Genomic DNA, 17,290 nt, shown 5'->3' with positions numbered 1-17,290 from the left:
AGCAAGTAGCTCTGTAGTTCAAACCCTGGCTGTGGAGCTTACTATGCAGTGTTTGTATATACTCCCTATATATGCGTGGGTTTTCTCTATATGTTCTGACTTCCTCCCAAAGATATAATGTCTGCAGTTTCCCTCTTCAGAACATAGTTCAGTACTTAATGCATGCTGTTTGTTGGAATACACTCCAGCATCTCCATATTCCTGTTAAAGATAAAACAAGTTATCTGAAAATGGATGGATGAGTGAATGAATGGATAAAATCAGATTAAATGTGTTACAAATCATATTTGAAAAGCTCATAAGGGTATGCTTTGCTCATCTTTGCCTGCATTGTTTTTATATAATTTCTTATATCATTTCTATGTGTATCATAAGCAGCCAAAAATTGCTGACAGACATAACAGATGCTTTTCAGTATTTTCTTCATCACTGTCAAGCATTTTACTATAGAAAGTATGCAAAACACTGTGAAATACATTGTACCTGACGCACTATATATGCAACCATACAATACATATCTAATTCTGTATGTTTTGTAACAGGGCGCATATAAGCTATTGCAACAGAAACATCCTTATATTTTTACTGCCGTAAGAATAGATATTTACAAATGTGGGTCACAGTAGGTGAGCGGCATTACCACTTGAACTAGATGCTGTTCCCCCAACTGTGATGTGAACCTTTATTCCCCCAACAATGTTTAGAACCCCCCCCACTCTGAAGCGAGCCTTTAACCCCACATCTCTATTAACTTATTCCCTCCAATGGAGCTCTGGAAGTTTGCAATGTATCTTCCAATTGGCAGAGCCTAATCCTTTTGATGGACTTAAATTATATTCTCACATTTTAAACTCTGGAACTACATGGTTAAATGGAAAAGTCTTCAGCACAAACTATTTTATCTAAGTCCTAAACTGGATTTTATATGCCACATCAAACACAGAAACTATTAAGTTTGCAACATTTTGTAAACAACTTATAATATCTCATTATGTAGTAAGTGGATTGGACACTCTAAATTGTCCAAAGGTGAGAGTGTGTATGCGAGTGAGTGGTATGAATGAACTACTGTGGCAGGGCTAGACAGATGGCAGTGTAAATCTTGGCTCAAGATGATTGTCACTGCTGAAGTGAGACCCTGACTCCATGTGCAAAATGGGAAAAGGGGTTGAGGAGGATGGATGGAGGATGGATTACAATATCTCAGTAACCACGCAAGTTACATATATAATGCCAACAACATTTTGTTAATCCATCTGGGATCTTTCATATGAGGCTAAGCAGTTCTGTCTGAGCTACTTGGCTGTTGAGATATTTAGAACAATGTGAAATGTATGACAGTATAAATAAATGTTATATGAATGACAATATTTCTTTACCTGCACTTCACAGAGATCAAGTATCAATACAGTTGTGTTTGTCACTGTGTAAACTTTAACATGAAAACTTTATTTATTTATTTATTTATTTATTTTACATTTGTTGACCGGGCTAGTCTGGCTGGATACATGTCCATTTTCAGCAGAGGCCCGAGGAGAAAAGCTCCACTAAATACTAAGTACATTACAAAATATTACAAATGTTTATAAGTAACAAATTAGAAAATCATAACATCACACAGAATGCAAGACAGATTCAGGAGAAGCACATTTCGATGAGCAGTTAATACCATAATAACAACAATAATAATAATAACAATAATAATAACTTTTAATTTTTTTGTAGCATGGTTTTGGAATTATTAATGCAGTTACTGTATGAACATGCAACACTTGAAGCCTAGAGGCAGTAGGATTTAACTGCAGAAGCATCTGCAGGCATCATTTATATTAAATGAGTTAAGACTTATCTTGCTTTTGGATTTATTCTAAAATAAAGGCAGCAACAAATTTCCGTATGCCAAAGACACTTAAGTCTTGCCAAAATGGGTATAGGACATACAGTTACTGAACTGAATAAGTAATTGATCATATCCTACTTGTGACAGAATGTAAGTGCATTACTAGCAGAAAGTAAGTCCTGGATTTGACTCAAGTTCATAACCTAACATATGCTCATACTGCTTGCTAATGCATCTAAGGGCAATTTAGCTCTTTATTTGTCAAGCTGATGCATTGCATACTGGGTTGTTGGAACAAGCAAGTTATCCTGAGGAAAACCCATGTAAATGCACAGCAGACTCCACATAGATAGTACCCCACATGGGAACTGAACAAGACTGAGAAGGTGGCCTAATGGTTAAGGTGTTTGCCTTATAAACACCAGGTGCAGGATTTGAGCCCTACAAGGGATAAATGGCTCGCAAGGGTGGTTAGCGTAGTACTACTCTATGAAGTTTGTTTCCCTGCTAGACAAGGGTCGTGGGAAGAAATAGCCAGGGAATTGTTATGGCTAGGCTTGTATAGGCCCTAGGGCTGATAGCCTAGTACCAACCTATGAACAACCCAGTGCTGTGAAGCACATGCATTAAATACTGCACTGTTATCCATGCCTCTTTTTTTAATGTTGGGGGGGGGGGGGGCGGGTATTGTACAAAAAACATGTTTGCAAAAGTACAGGGGCGCACATAAGCACTTGATTTTGTAGCATTAAAAATATAAGGCACTTGAAATATGTATTATCATAATAAGTCTGGAGGGGTGGTTTGGCCTTGAATATACTGAGCATTTTAGAAAAAAATATTTTTAACGTGAAAAAGCCCCCCTCTTCAAAGGACATGAAGGATGCAATAGTTGGCCATGCTATTTAATACTTAAATGCAGAAAATGTTGTCTAAAAGAGAAACTGCAATCACAACAGCTGAATGGTCTGCATGACGAAAAAACGTTATTCCCGATATCTTCCGTAAAGAAAACAAAACAAATCCATCCAACATTCAACAGGCCATGATAGCAAACTCCAAGACGTAGACAGTCACAACGTACGAGTGTGTGCCATGTTCACACACGTGACTTATCCTGTTGTGGGTGTGGGATACACGTGCTTTTCGGGCGTGGTTGTGTCTTTTCTGCGGTAGAGACACGTGTAGCGATTGCAAGTAGAAAAGGTACTGCTCGAAGCTTCGTTCGGTGTTTCTGCGGTTGTGTGGTGTAGTCGTTCTGTGCTGATAGGACGTTTGGACAGAGTATCATCTAGCAGGTGGGTTATTTCATTGTACAATTTAAAACAAATGCGATTGGTAGCCCCTTCCAGTCCTATACTTTAAGGGGTTTAGTAATAAGGTGATATTGCAGTGGAAGTTAAAGGTAAGTGGAAGTTAAATTTGGAAGTTTGTAATCTTTAACCAGATAGTGTGTATGGGAGGGAATAGTGCCTTTGTAAGTAATTTAGTCTTTTTCTCGCAATTATGATCATTATTGTTAAGTGTATTCTAAGTAACAATTCTTATTATTATTACTAAATGTATCCGAAGTAAATAAACTTATAATAAAATTAACATTGGACGGTGGCGATAGGTTTGCATTAATCAGTGAGGAAACAAACCGATTCCTATTTGCGAAACATTTTGCCGTTACTACCTAAGCTGGCCGGTGCAAGTGGCATGTCTGCAATCCTGTAATCAAACTTTAACTTTTTAGTCTCATCGTTCTTAGAGTTATCAGTAGTTCAGATTGTTGTATCTCTTAATAAAGACAGTCTGCTAAAAGCGTGAGTTGCAGTGTAATTCTTCTTGCCAGTGGTGTAATAGGAGTATATACAACGTAGCGTTAAAACAATGCATTACAATTGCATATTTTTGCTTAGCTGCCATTTTTAAATAATTGTTGGGGGTGGTTATAATGGCCGATAGTAGTATTGTGATACTTGTTAAATTGTCATTTATTTTTCCAGCACGTCTTTGCAGAATATACTGTTCCAGTGTTTGCGATTTTCTGATACAAAACAATATAAAAATGTATAAAACTTTGTGGGTCTTTTCACCAAAACAGAAATGATGAGGATCATGTTTGCTGCAAGTCGAATTAGACGTTATCTGCATTACCGCCTTTTGAAGTCCTAAGTGAGGAGGGGAAAAAAAGAAAGAAATTAATTTGCTGGAAAAAATGTGTAGGGTTATCAAATGTTAAGTGGTATGAATCAGATATTGTAGGAAGAAAACTTGGGCACGTTAACATAGCAAAACGCGGAAAAGGAACTTGGTATGTGTGAACACCAGAATAGGGTAAGAGGGAAATAATTTTGGAAGGAGGAAAGCAAAAAAGAAAAAGGGTAGCAGAAAGAGAGATAGAAAATTGCTGTTTTAGTGGGGCCTGTGAGGAAAATGGAATGAGTTATTGCGGGATTTTGGAATTTAAGACAGTAGATAGCTGAAAGCATGCTTGGGCTTTTTATACAGGAGGTGGAGGTGAGGAAGCTTAATTGAAAGAACTTATTTATTTGCTGCATTATTTCTGCTTGCATAATCATTTGATCATATCTGAAAATATTGCAAGCTGCCCATACAGATTTATAAGATAACAATGAGTCTTACAAAATGAGAGATTAATATACAGTCTTCAAAAAATCCATATGACCTGGTTGCAAACTTTTCATACAGGCTCGTTTAAGCAAAAGTTTTTTAATAACCTATTCTCATTTTGTTTTTTTGAGCAATGTTATTTATTTATTTTGTTATGTTGAAAAGTCCAATAGGCACAAGCGCCTGTTAGTAAATTATGTTTGCTTCATTGTCAGTTGAGTGGCTAAATGTCAGGATGTTGAAAATAATTAAAACAGACAATGAAATTATTGTCTAGTTCATATAATTGTATTGCTTTTTAATAATTTGAATACCTTGTTGCAATTTTAACAACTTAGATAATTTTTCATCTTTGTTACCTTTACATTTGCCATTTTGATCAACCCATCTAACTGGCCTTATTTCTACTTCCTCAAAACTGGACACATGCTCACTAGGTTTACATGAAAAAAGTTAAGAATTTTCAGGTCTCCTGGAGAGACCAGAGAAGTTCCTCACCGGGAGAATCCAGGACCTCAAACATCTACCCTACACAGATAGCCCAAAAGTCTTGTCCCTCTACTTAGTTTCATACAGACTCCTAGGAGGTGATCTCTGTCTGGCATACAAAGCAATCTCAGCTCCCGTCTCCTATGAGGTCTTGCCAGAAAGATGATTTTGAAGTGCAAGTAGGTGTGCATGTGTGTGTGTATCGTGTAATGGTATGGTGCACCATCTGAGATCATTTTGTTTGCCAACAGACAAACATAATCTAGATGAAGTAAGTAATCTAAGAACGAAAATGAATGAAAATGTAATATTTAAGCCAGGAAAAATTGTCTTGACACTAAGAATATTAGCTACCTAATTTGTCAGCTGGAATGAAACTGTATTATGAGTTTAGAAATTCACAGGCAAGTAAGTTTGCTTCTAGCCAGTTAACAACAAGCTTGTGTGACTAAGATAATATAGGATCAGTTAATGGCCAAGGTACTCTGTGAACCAGCCACAGGGGATGTGAGTATCTAATACCAGGTCACCAATTGAGGTAGTGGAGTAGTCAGCAAGTCCCAATACTCTACAGATAGCCAGGAGTGGCTGGATGTCACTGCATATTTTTGCCTTGTGTTTTACAGCAGTAAATTGTGCTTGCTATGGAGAGCATACTGTACCTGCACTCACTTGCATGGAAGGTTATGTTCTGAAAACCCGATATTGCAGGCTTGTTGATTAGCTACTTTAAGGTATGGTGTTAGGACATGATAAAAAGCCTTTTTACAGGTGCTGTATCCATGGGATGTAGGAATGTGTGAAATTTCTTTCCTCCTGGATTTTTGTGACTGGGAATGATGGGGTAAAATGGGGACTGGGAATGATGGGGTAAAATGGGGAATGGGAATGTTGGCAATCAGGCAGACAAAATATTAAATATGGGTTGAAAATTGTATCTGTCAGCTCCCTACTGTAATTCTAAGACATGTAATGGCTGTCCCTGGAATTATAAAAATTATTTTGAAAGTAGTGGAGAGCAGAGAATGCCAAGAATAGCTGTTAATCATTAAAGTTGTCTTTTGCAGGGAGCAAGCCTCCTTTTTCCCACAACGAGGGGCAAGCCCCCCACTACCTAACATATGTACCAATTCTGAGATCACATCATTGAAAAAAAAGGCATTCTCAGAGAAACATTAGTCTCAGATTTAGTATATGCAAGTCTGCAGTTTTGCCCTTTCATTTTAAAAATTCCATACTTGTGGTAAAATGATTTTCCAATGATAATGTATGTGTAGTAGAATTTGATGAGTCAAGTGTTGTGATACATTTTCCACTTGTCTGTACTTAAGTATTTGGGACTTTTTTAATGTACAGCTTCATGAATGTTTTATTAACCGCAGTCCAAATAAATTTAAGAGTTTCTACTGTGACATTACTTTTGTGGTAGCATGCGTTGTTTCTTGCACTTTAATGGGGCAAATTCATGCACGAGCAGTGGTGCCACATTAAAGTCTATGGACACGATGCATGTTTATACTGTCACCTCTAAGATTAAAGCTTACTGTTTTCCTAATTGACATCAGTGTATAAAAAATGACTTTTTAAAAGAGGTTTTCTTCTCCAAAGCAATGTAAAAAAAGTTTCATAATGGTCAGAGGCACTGTTCGACAGTTTTTGTACTGCATGTCATGATAAATGTAAGCTTAAAAACATTGGAAAATCACTTCAACGGTCCCAGAGTATTACTTTGTCTGTCAGTCAGTGTGCAGCAAACATTCAGTGGTCTTAAAAGAGATGGGGGGAGGGGACCAGTAAGTGTCTTGGTGTCTTGCACCTAACTTGTTACTAAGATGGTTAAGGCTGGAGCTGTTTAGATTGATAGTGACTTTTAGGGTTTTAGTGAATGCATTTGGGAAGTATGCTGAATTAATCTGAAAGACAGTTTACCACTGAGAGCTGTGGCCATAATTGAAACTTTATTGACATTGTAGCAGTCTATCAGGTAACGCAGTATGCAGTTTCCTTTGCTTCTATGTATTAACACCGTTAACATCATCACTGTGGTGGTGGTGCTGCGGTAGCGTTGTCGCCTCACAGTATGACGTTGTCCTGTTCGATTCTCAGCTAAAGCGTCTTCTGTGTTGAGACATGCGTGAATGGGAGTACCTTCGTTGAAGGTTGTCCGTCAGAGCTGGCAACTCAGTACGTAAAAATCTGCTGCCAATCATTAGCGGACCGGAGTTCTGCTGTGGCGACCCCTAACCGGGAAAAGCCGAAAGATACAACAACAACATCACTGCAAAATTTTTGTATAGAAATATAATTATGGTAAGAGTATAGCATATTGTGTTTTTCTAGACTTTTAGTTTAAAACAGTACAGGACTGTTAAACGTTAGTAATATGGTTTCCTTACTTTATTGATACACAAAAATCTCAATGAAAGATCTCCTTGAGAATTTGCCATGTAGACCAATTGCTGCAAAGTCTGCTTAATGTTATAAGCAAATTTTGTTCAGTTTTATGAAATAGTGGATATTTTTTAATATTTGTATTGATTGTTATTTTTCATAGGCATAATAAATGCCTTTCATTGTACGTAGTCTACAGTGCATGATCTTAGTATTATTGTCTTTTTTGGCCTGTTTGAAATTAATGGTTGTTAATTGTCACATATGTAAGTGGGCATAAACAGAGTTAGTAGTTGTGAGATTGCAGTGGTATTGAGATACATGGTCTGTGAGTGACTGCTGTGTCAGTAAGCATGTCTGTGTGGGTGCCTCTTCATTCAGGTATCTTGGCACTGTCTTTTTTGATTTGGCATGGTGTTAGAAGAAATTACTTTAAAGGAGACAGCATTTGAAACAGTGTCAGAAGCAATGTTATTTTGATACTAGGAAACTTTTTCTGCTGAATTTATTTTTTTTTGAGAAAGCTCCAATGAAAGGCTCTTTCGTATCTGATCCACAGAGAATGACAGATCAGTCATATGAATGAGCAGTTCCACTGCTAATTTCTGACATCAGTCAACTTAATTTTTCACAGTTTTGCACATTTCTGTTGTAATAAATGTTTTTCTTTTAAGTGAAGGTCTCAAACCTGGCTTTCCTGCTGCCACATAATTTATTTTGTTTTTACGTTGTACTGAATAGCCAGCATGTTTTTGCTGCTTTTATATTTCTGTTTGAGATGACTTCATGGCAACCACCGGCTCACTGAAATTGCAGGAAGAACTTTCTGGAAACTCAGAAATTTGATGTGTTTTACTGTGAGTAGACTTGTGAACAAAAAGAGGGCGCTTCTTGTATGAATTGTCAAGCTCACTGAAGCTCCATACAAAGTAAACCAGTGGAAAGTTCAGCCATACAGAAGAAAGAAAAGCCAAAACACTATGAATCAGTGCTGTGCAGAAGTGCAAACCACACAACTAGTGACTTCTTATTTAGAAAGGGATTGAGGAGTAGACATTTGTGAGTTTGAACTCTGCTTTACATTTGTCCTCGTGTTAAGACAGCCCAAAAAATGCAGTGCCCAATGTTTCCTTCTGTCACAGAGAAGAAAGCCTCAAAGTATTTAGCATTTGTGTCTTTATGGAAGATGAAAAAGACAAGACAAGATTTCTGTCTTTGAAAATAAATTTGATGCACACTGAGAGCTAAAAGAATCTGTAATATGTAAGGCTTTGATTTGTCACTCGAGATTAAGGGTTTAAGCACTTAGATGCATGTGTAGTTATCTTAAACACAGAGCAAAATACTGTTAAGTTTGAAGACCTGGCCAGTTCTTTGATCAGAAGAAGATTTGTGTAGAATCAGAAATGGTCAGCCAAGGGGCAGACTGTTAAGAGAATCATATCTAAAATTGGAAAAGGCGAGTGGACTTTCCAACATTTAGCTTAAAACATGATGGATGTGTGTAAAATAACTTTAAGTGAAAACAATTGTTCCAGTAGAAAAAATTCCTTCATTTTCTCCTTGGTATAGGCTATTTGAAATTCTGTGCGGTACCAAGGTTACATGATGCTATGTATTAGATTGCTGCTCCTTTTCTTATCTATTTTTGTGAGACATTGGTCAGCTAAAGAAGTTATTTGTAAGGCTGGTCCTTCGTTTATGAGTCAGGAATTTTATAACTTTATCAAATAGTAGGGATTCAAGTATATTACATCAAGTCCTAAATAGTATCACTGCAGTAGCAAGTTGAAAGAATGGTATGTGTCAGATTATTATTACAGTTGTCTGTTCAAATTGAAACAGTATATATCTTTTTCTTTGCTAATTTATTAGAAAAATAAATAAACTAGTATTTATTGCAAGCAAGGAGGAAGAAACAACAGTTCTACTTTGACAAGTCTACAGGAACTCTTCCTGTTTTGCCAAAAGGGAAAAGAGGAAGGATGAGTTAAGGTTTCCCAGCTAGTTTTGAAGTAAACTGTCAATGCAACAGATGAGACATTCAAACTCTCTACGTCTCACTTTGTGCAAGGCTCAGACATGCAAGTTTTTCATGGAGAAAGAAGACACGTCTGTAAACTACCAGATGCACAGGGCTATACAGAATGCCTATTTGTGCTCGTTAAACAGTTGTTCCAAACTTTTCTCAGAAGTATTTGGCTCAAGTGTATGGTTCTTGTGCTCACCTGAGTTCTTTGAACTACTTGGGATTTTCACCGAAAAGACGGAGCTCATTCTGCAGACATTAATGCTGCTACTCTGAATGACATTAGTAATAACTATAACTGCAGTGTACCGAATAGTGAGTGTAAATATTTCATATTAGGGAGACTTCAAAAAACAGTCAGATATATTTATATTGATTTTGCATACATGGGAAATATGCTGTCAATTTGTTATTCTCTGCTGTGCATTATTCTCTGCTGTGTATGTAGCTACTCACACAGGATTGTGACAGGATGTTGTAATTTTAGATTATTGTATAGAAAGTGTAAATGTAGTATAGTGTATGCATTTTTAAAGTAGAGGTATGTTGCATATACAGTTGCATGTGAAAAGGAGTATTCTTTTAAATTGTCCCAATGTTACAGGGAGAGTGAATAGTATAATCATTGAATGCCAGACTTTAAAACCTTAACAATAAATAGCACTGCATTTGACTATTTTGATGACATATTTTCTTAAAGCCAGTAAATGTGTTTGAGAATATTCTTTCACATGCTCAGTAATAATAAGCACAAAAAAGTCTTATTTTGGAGAAATGCTTATACAATTTCTTATAAACTGTTACCCAGTGCAGTTTACATTAAGGTGCACTGACCTTGAAATTGGTACATTTATTGGAGTTAGGAGCTTCACCCTGCCCCAATCCACAACTCCATCCTCATCTATACTCCCTTTTGTATGTTGGTTGATATTTATGATAAGCATATTTTGTGTGCATTTTTTCATCGGCAGGACCCCCCCCCCAACAGCCTTAGTTAATCCGAATTTGGTGTACTATTGGTTATATTGTTTTTTTTCCCTCACTGATTAAGGTATATCAGACTTAAAGTAATTTTGATTGCATTGATTTTTTCATAAATCAACAAGTGATCAGTGATAGTGTTTGTTGCACTGTTTAGACAATCTCTCTCCACTTTTCTTATTTAATTTAAATATTGTATTAAAATTAATGTATTAATTTTCCCCTGCCTTTCCAGATGCTCATTCTTCTTTTTGCATTGTGTTAGTTTAGTTATTACTAACCCCTTGAGTTATTTTAAAATTGTAAGCATTACAGTACATTTTTTTACTTAATTTCACCCAAGGACTTGATAATCTTGCAGAAACCTGGTTTCCTTTCCTAAGTTCATAATATTGATTTAAAACAGGTTGGCCTCTTTATCAGTTTGCCTGCTGAAGTGATGCACACGTAGTATTATTGCATGATGAATAACTGTGCAGTGATATTTGCCGATGTGATACGTGCTAATAACTTAAGAATTGTTTTTGTTCATCATATTTTCTTTTGTTAATTTTTTTCATATAAAAAAAAACAGAAATCAAACAAAAAACAAAAATGGAGTTCACTGGGTAACAAAAATATGCAAAGGAAACATCCAGAAATTAAATGAGAACAAAGGAAACAAATTGAAAAAAGGTAGTACAATTAACAGAGAGTGCAGCAGGTTCTTCAAGTGCAATAATTACATATGTGATAAAAAATGTAGGTCTAGGTTAGGGACGCTTTACGATACGTCAGTGTAAATTTTACTGTGATTCTTTCCGTTCAGTAAATTTGTTTTTCATGGATTTGGGAGACATCTTATAAAAGAAGAAAATAATCTTCTTGAGGAAGTCTCTTGCAGTTTAATCCATTGAATTGTTTTATAGGTCTTTACTAAAGTAACAATAATGTATGAACTTTACTTGTAAAGTTCAGTTTTAGCTCAGTTTTCCTGTTCCCTCCCCTGTTGGACACTCAACCTTGTTAAAAGAAAGTGGCACAAGCAAGGGCCTTAAGCCTTTTAATCAAAAGAGACATCAAGAGATGTCCCTTTGGGTCAGAGAGGGCCTGCGTATTACTTAGGATCTTAGTGCATTAAAAAGAAAAAGGGCTTGATGACAATTTTAGACATAAAGTGGTCTATAACATCTTTGTCCTATTAAAGCTTTTTTTGGTCTGCATTTATCTCTTTATTAAACATGAAAATTTTATGAAGTGAAACAGGAACGTACAATAATTGAAAAGACAACAAACCATAATGTTTATTTTGTTACTTCATAGGTTCATAGGTAAGTATTAGGCTACCTGCCCTTGTACGCCGTTTTAAGCCTAGCCAGTTTCCCTGATTGTGCTTGATTTAACCAATGCGATTTGGTTACAGATTGGCCTTATCCATCCCATGGTAGATAGTTATATAATAGTCCTTATGAGAATAACTGGGATCATACCATAGATAATTTGAGGGGGACCCATACATGGGATAAAGCATTTAGAAACTGGCTCTATTAGTAGTACAGGGAGGGGGGGCGGTCTTGGGGTAAATTTTCTATTTCCTATCCATAGATTCATTTTGTGCTTAAATATGAACAGAGATAAACGTTGCTTAACATGGATGGGAAGTCTGTTCCAGAGCAGCAATATCCTATGTCCCTCCAAACCATTCTTTTAATGTTGCATAAATGTTTCAAATCCCTAGACCAAGTATTTCTGATGACATTTGATTTGCTGATGTGCAGTAAATCCATTAGTATTGGATCAGAGAATGCCTTATATATGCCAAACACGAGTAGGATACTGAGTACAGTGACAGGGCTTCGAGTTGGTCCATGTAGGACATGTTGTTTAGGCCTTGTATCCTTTTAGTAAGGTATCTCTCAAGGCATTCCATTTGTTTCATATGTTTAGACAGATACGTGGCAAAGGGGGCATTATATTCGGTGAATGGCCTAATGAGGGCCAAATAAATGGGGGCAATGACATTCTTAGATCTAGACATATTTGCTTTGTTTATAAGTTGTGCAGTATAGAAGGACTTTCTTGCAACCTCAGACAAGTGTTGGTCAAAAGTTAGATCATTGTCCACATAAGATCCCAAGTCCTGAACAACTGGATCATCACTAAGGGATGTATTGTCAGTGTTGTAGTTCCCTGAGGTAGATGACTTCCAAAAGGATACTATAATGGATTTTTTTGGCATTTAGTTCCAGTCCATGATTTAGGCAACAGTTGTTTATTTGGGGCAACCTTTCTGCAGGGTGACTAAGTCATTTGGAGATTCAGTGACTGCTCCTAGCTTACAGTCATCTGCAAACGTAGGCAACCGCATCTCTTTGATATTGAGTTTTACTTCAGAAGAGTAGATGCCAAATAAGAGGGGTCCCAGCATGCAACCCTGAAGGAGTACACTTTTGAGTGATCTCTTTTTGGAGGTCCTTCACCTATTTTGATTTTTTGCATCCTGTCTGTGAGCCAGTTTGCAATCCAGTGGGTGATATAGAGGTCTGTTACTAGTTTATTTAGCTTTTCTACTATACCTGAGTGGGGGATTGTGTCAAAATCTTTGGCCTTGTCATGGTGTGTGTTATGTGCCATTTTGACTTCATCTATTGCTTTGGAGACCTTTTCAAAAAAAAAAAAATCCTTCAGGTTGAGTAAGCATGACCTATGCTCCTGTCCTTGACGAATCCAAATTGAGACGGGTCCAGTGTTGGGAGGTTCCCTATGTCCTGATTGATTACTTCCATGGTAAGTTTTCCATGGTTTTGCATAAGAGGTTGGTCAGATTTATGTATCTGTAATTGCCTGGGTCTGTGGAAAGTCCTCCCTTTTGAGGGGAATGACTGTAGCTGTTCCCCGTCCATTTGGTATGAAACCTGTATGGAGTTTTCATGTAGTACACATATATCTTTGTTTTTTAACAGTTTTATTCACAGAATCATTACATAAATTGCTCAATTCCTGATTTCCCTTATATCTCCTTCTTACTTCTCCTGAACAGTAATCTGCATGTATTTCCGCAAATTCCATTTATTTCTATGTAAATCGCTCTTTCCATTTTCGAAGGGATACCACATCCAGTTCTTTTATCTCCTTTATGGCATGCAGTACTTTATTTATAGTTGGTTTAGATTTTGAGTAAGTTTTCTAGTAATTGCCCCCCCCCCCCCCCAATTTTTATATATTTTTTTTGTTTGGACTAGGTTAGTCCCACTAGACCAGTGGCCTCTTTTCAGAGGAGACACAAGGTGTTATTCATAGCATTCCCAAGAGCATCAAACTTAGTAAGCCCTTACTGTGTCTAGGCAATTCAGATCCTATAACCCATCTCAAAAGAATCGTTACCTTAGTTAAAACTATTTGCTACCATAACACTTCTGCCAAATAGCAGTATCACTGGCTCAGTAGATAGCACACTCTCCTTTGGTGATGAAAGACTGGAAGTCGAAGTCTGTGGGTTATATCCCACTCTGCGTGATTGAATTGGTGACACTACAGTGCAACAACAAGGGACCAGGGAATGCTGTCCATCAGATCAGATGGTAAACAAAGGCCCCATGTGCTTGAGTTGGTGGTAGCTCATGTGGATGTAAAATATCACACTGCACCTTTCAAAAAGAGATGGGGTTCTGTATTTGTATAATCCATAATTACTTACACAATGAATAATTCTTTGCATTTTTATTCATTTACAATATATTCATATTTTTCAATTATTTATCATATGTATACACTATTTACAAATCACATTCTCCTTGTACATTTTGCTTCATCAAACATATCACATACTTTTTAATTTTTAGACCCCCCCAATCCAGTTTCCACAACTAATACCTTATTTTCTTTGACATCGTTGCCAAGTCCCATTTTTCGTTAAACATAATTTCCTGAACTCTCTAATTCCAGATCACCCATAGCATAACAAATATTTTTTATCAAGATTTTTAACCTCTTTCTTACTGTTGTCTGTGTAATACCCAGAAACAACTATACCCATGTTTAAATTATTCACATCTTTAAATTCATTCACATATTTCTTTTCTATCATCTTTTTCCTTACCATTTTTGATCTATTACATTCCAAAAAAAAACATGTTCACGAGTTTCAAATTCCCCACAATATAAGTATACTGTATCTTTTATATTTTTATATGACATATTCTTTATTGGTAATTTTTGTATAGGCAGTCTCCATAAAAAGATTGACTTTCTATATATGTCTTTTACATTTTTTTTCATTTGTGTAGTGATGGCATTCCTTTTTTCATTGTTTAATTGCTTCCAAGGATATACTCTATAATATTTTTCCATAATCTTTTCATACCATTTTTTTCTCATCACTTTCATTCACATTTATTTTCCACAATATAATCATGTCTTGATAATCTTCCATTTCTTTATTATAACAAACCCCTTTCTTTAACTAGGAAAAATCAACCATTCTGTTTTATATTTTAAACTTAATATTTTTGTTAATAACAAACCTTTATTTTTCTTTAAACATTTCATTATTATACAATATATAAGTGTAATAACTATAGGGTTTATTAACCCTAAACCTCCTTTTTCACTTTTCACATACAGTGCCCCTCTTTTCCCAAGGTTCACCCTTGATCCCCAAATAAAAAAATATATATTATGTTATGTACATCTTTCTCTAAGTTTAAAGGAAGCCTGTAAACACCAGCTAGATAAACAATCTTTGCTAACAGCATAGAATTTATTAAATAGATTTTCTTTTCAAAGGAAAGCCTATAAGACTTCCAAAAAAAGTTTTATCCCCTCTATTGTTTCTTTCCATATGGAATTTACAGTTTGTCGTTTCCTGAAGTTTATCCCAAGCATCTTAACTTTATCCTTATTGAAATTTATTCCACCAAACCTTCCCTCAAAATCTAAACCTTTATTTTTGTCTTTATTTTATACAAAAAACAGTAACCTGAATAATTTCTTGCATTTGTTTTAACACTGTAACCATACTTGCTTCATTTTTTTTGTAATAAGAATATCATCTGCATAATTTGACAAACTGGACATTTTTATGTCTTCATTTGAAATGTAGCTAATAATATTTATTTCCTTATTCATATATGTAGAAATTGCTTTCATTACTGATGCAAATAAGGTACCACTCAATGGATAGTCTTGTCTAATATTCTTTTCTATTGTCTAATACTATTTTCTACTTTTATATCTTCACTCAGCCATCCATTTGTCATAATCCTCACTGTGTTATAGTTATATGCTGTTACACATGTTTTTAAGCCTCTTGCTTATATTATATGCATCAAACACGATATATGATAATACAGAGTGGTGAATTTAATCAAATGCTTTGCTTAAATCTCCAACCATTACTTTTGCCTGAACATTTCTAACTACTGTATCGTCTGCTATTTTCCTTATTATTAACAATGAATCTTGAACTTTCTTTTCTTTTTATGCCAAATACATATTCATTTACAACATTAACTATTTTTCTTTCATCCTTTTTTGCAAGGTTTTCATAAAAAAGTATTATTTAACATAATTGGTCTCCAATTCTGTATTTCTTTCTTCTCTCCCTTTTTCCATATAAACCTAATGATACCTCTGCATAACTCTTTATACCTGAAACTAACCATTCATTTAATACCTTTATAAGCAATTTTTTTGCTCTATAGTAATATTTTTATATCTTTTATATTCTATTCCATCAGGTCCTGTTGCAGAATCTATTACTGTCATCGCCTGTTCTAATTCCTCAATATTTATATATTTTTCTAAATCCTTATTCTCCATGTCAGAAAATGTATGTACCATGCACGTTTTTGTTCTCTGCTCTGTAAACAATATGTCTTAATATGTTCTTTTATTATATTTATAATCTCTTTTTGTGTAGTATGCATTTTACCTAAAGAATCTTTCATTTCCTTCATTACACTTTAAATATGGTACAATTTCTTCTTTTTTTCCTTTCAGGAGATATCTTTATGCGGAAAATGTTCTATTTTTTTCTTATTTGAATCCATATTATTTCTGTTCCTTAATAAAAAAAAAATAATAATTTTTCTCTAAACTATAAATCATGTTACTGTTTAAATTCTTGTATATTATTTTTTCCATGTATAGCTTTTATTTTTTCCATGTTACATAGCATTTTTTATATTTTAGTTTTAAAATGTAATTACCATTCTGACCAATCTTTATAACATTCTCTCTTTCCTACAAGATCTTGCCATAAAATCATAACCTTTTTTATCCCTTTAGCATCCCATTTCACTTCATTTATTCTTTTTATACTCATATCTGTTTTTATATAATCATTTTGGGCTAATTTCTGTCCCTTTCATTTCCCTGCTATAAAACCCGCATTTGCATGTGTTTTGCGCTTGTATACAGCTCAGCAAGCTCCTGCCTGGTGCTCTGTAAAGTTGTACAGCAGCAGAGAGACAAAAGAGGGACTTTGAGTGATTAAGTATAATTTTTCTGCACTTTCTTGCTGCCTTTAGCTAATTCCGCCTAAAACACCAAATTTTAGAGTTTTTGTGTTTTAAAAAGCTTGTTTAACCTACATATTGTACTTATTTTACTGCCTGCCCTTTAAAAAAGTCATTTTTGTGTTTAAATTACCTTTTTAACTGTTGTAGGCTACACACACGAGTGTGACAGCCATTTATGTGCATTTAAAGTGTTTTCTTGATTGTATCTGTTTTATTTTCTGAAAAAACAAAAAATATATACTTGTTTTCCCACCTTTCTAAGCTGGTAGAGTCTAGTTTTCAGGTTAGTGCTGAATTCATGGCTGTGTTACAAGTTTCTGTGTTTGCCCATACCTTACTTGGATAGAAGGAAGTTTCTCTGTTCACCTGTGAGAGAGGGGAGCTTTGAGCAGCCTGTCTGTCCCTGGAGGAGTGGCCTCGGCCCAGAAATTAGTAGTTTAT

The 17,290-nt window shown here is 35.4% G+C and overlaps 1 protein-coding gene across 1 annotated transcript in view; it reads left to right on the top strand.

Moving 5' to 3' along the window:
• Window positions 1-2,964: 2,964 nt before the first annotated feature.
• Window positions 2,965-17,290, top strand: part of PIWIL4 (piwi like RNA-mediated gene silencing 4) — a 1,045,202-nt gene continuing 1,030,876 nt past the window's right edge. Inside the window, exon 1 of the mRNA XM_044072628.1 lies at window positions 2,965-3,138. The gene's annotated coding sequence lies outside the window, so the exon portion shown is untranslated. The remainder of the gene's footprint in view (window positions 3,139-17,290) is intronic.

Source organism: Protopterus annectens, chromosome 5.part0, assembly GCF_019279795.1.
Source record: "Protopterus annectens isolate FY-2018-M chromosome 5.part0, PAN1.0, whole genome shotgun sequence".
Lineage (NCBI taxonomy): Eukaryota > Metazoa > Chordata > Ceratodontiformes > Protopteridae > Protopterus > Protopterus annectens.
This window is presented reverse-complemented; position numbering and strand designations above follow the sequence as displayed.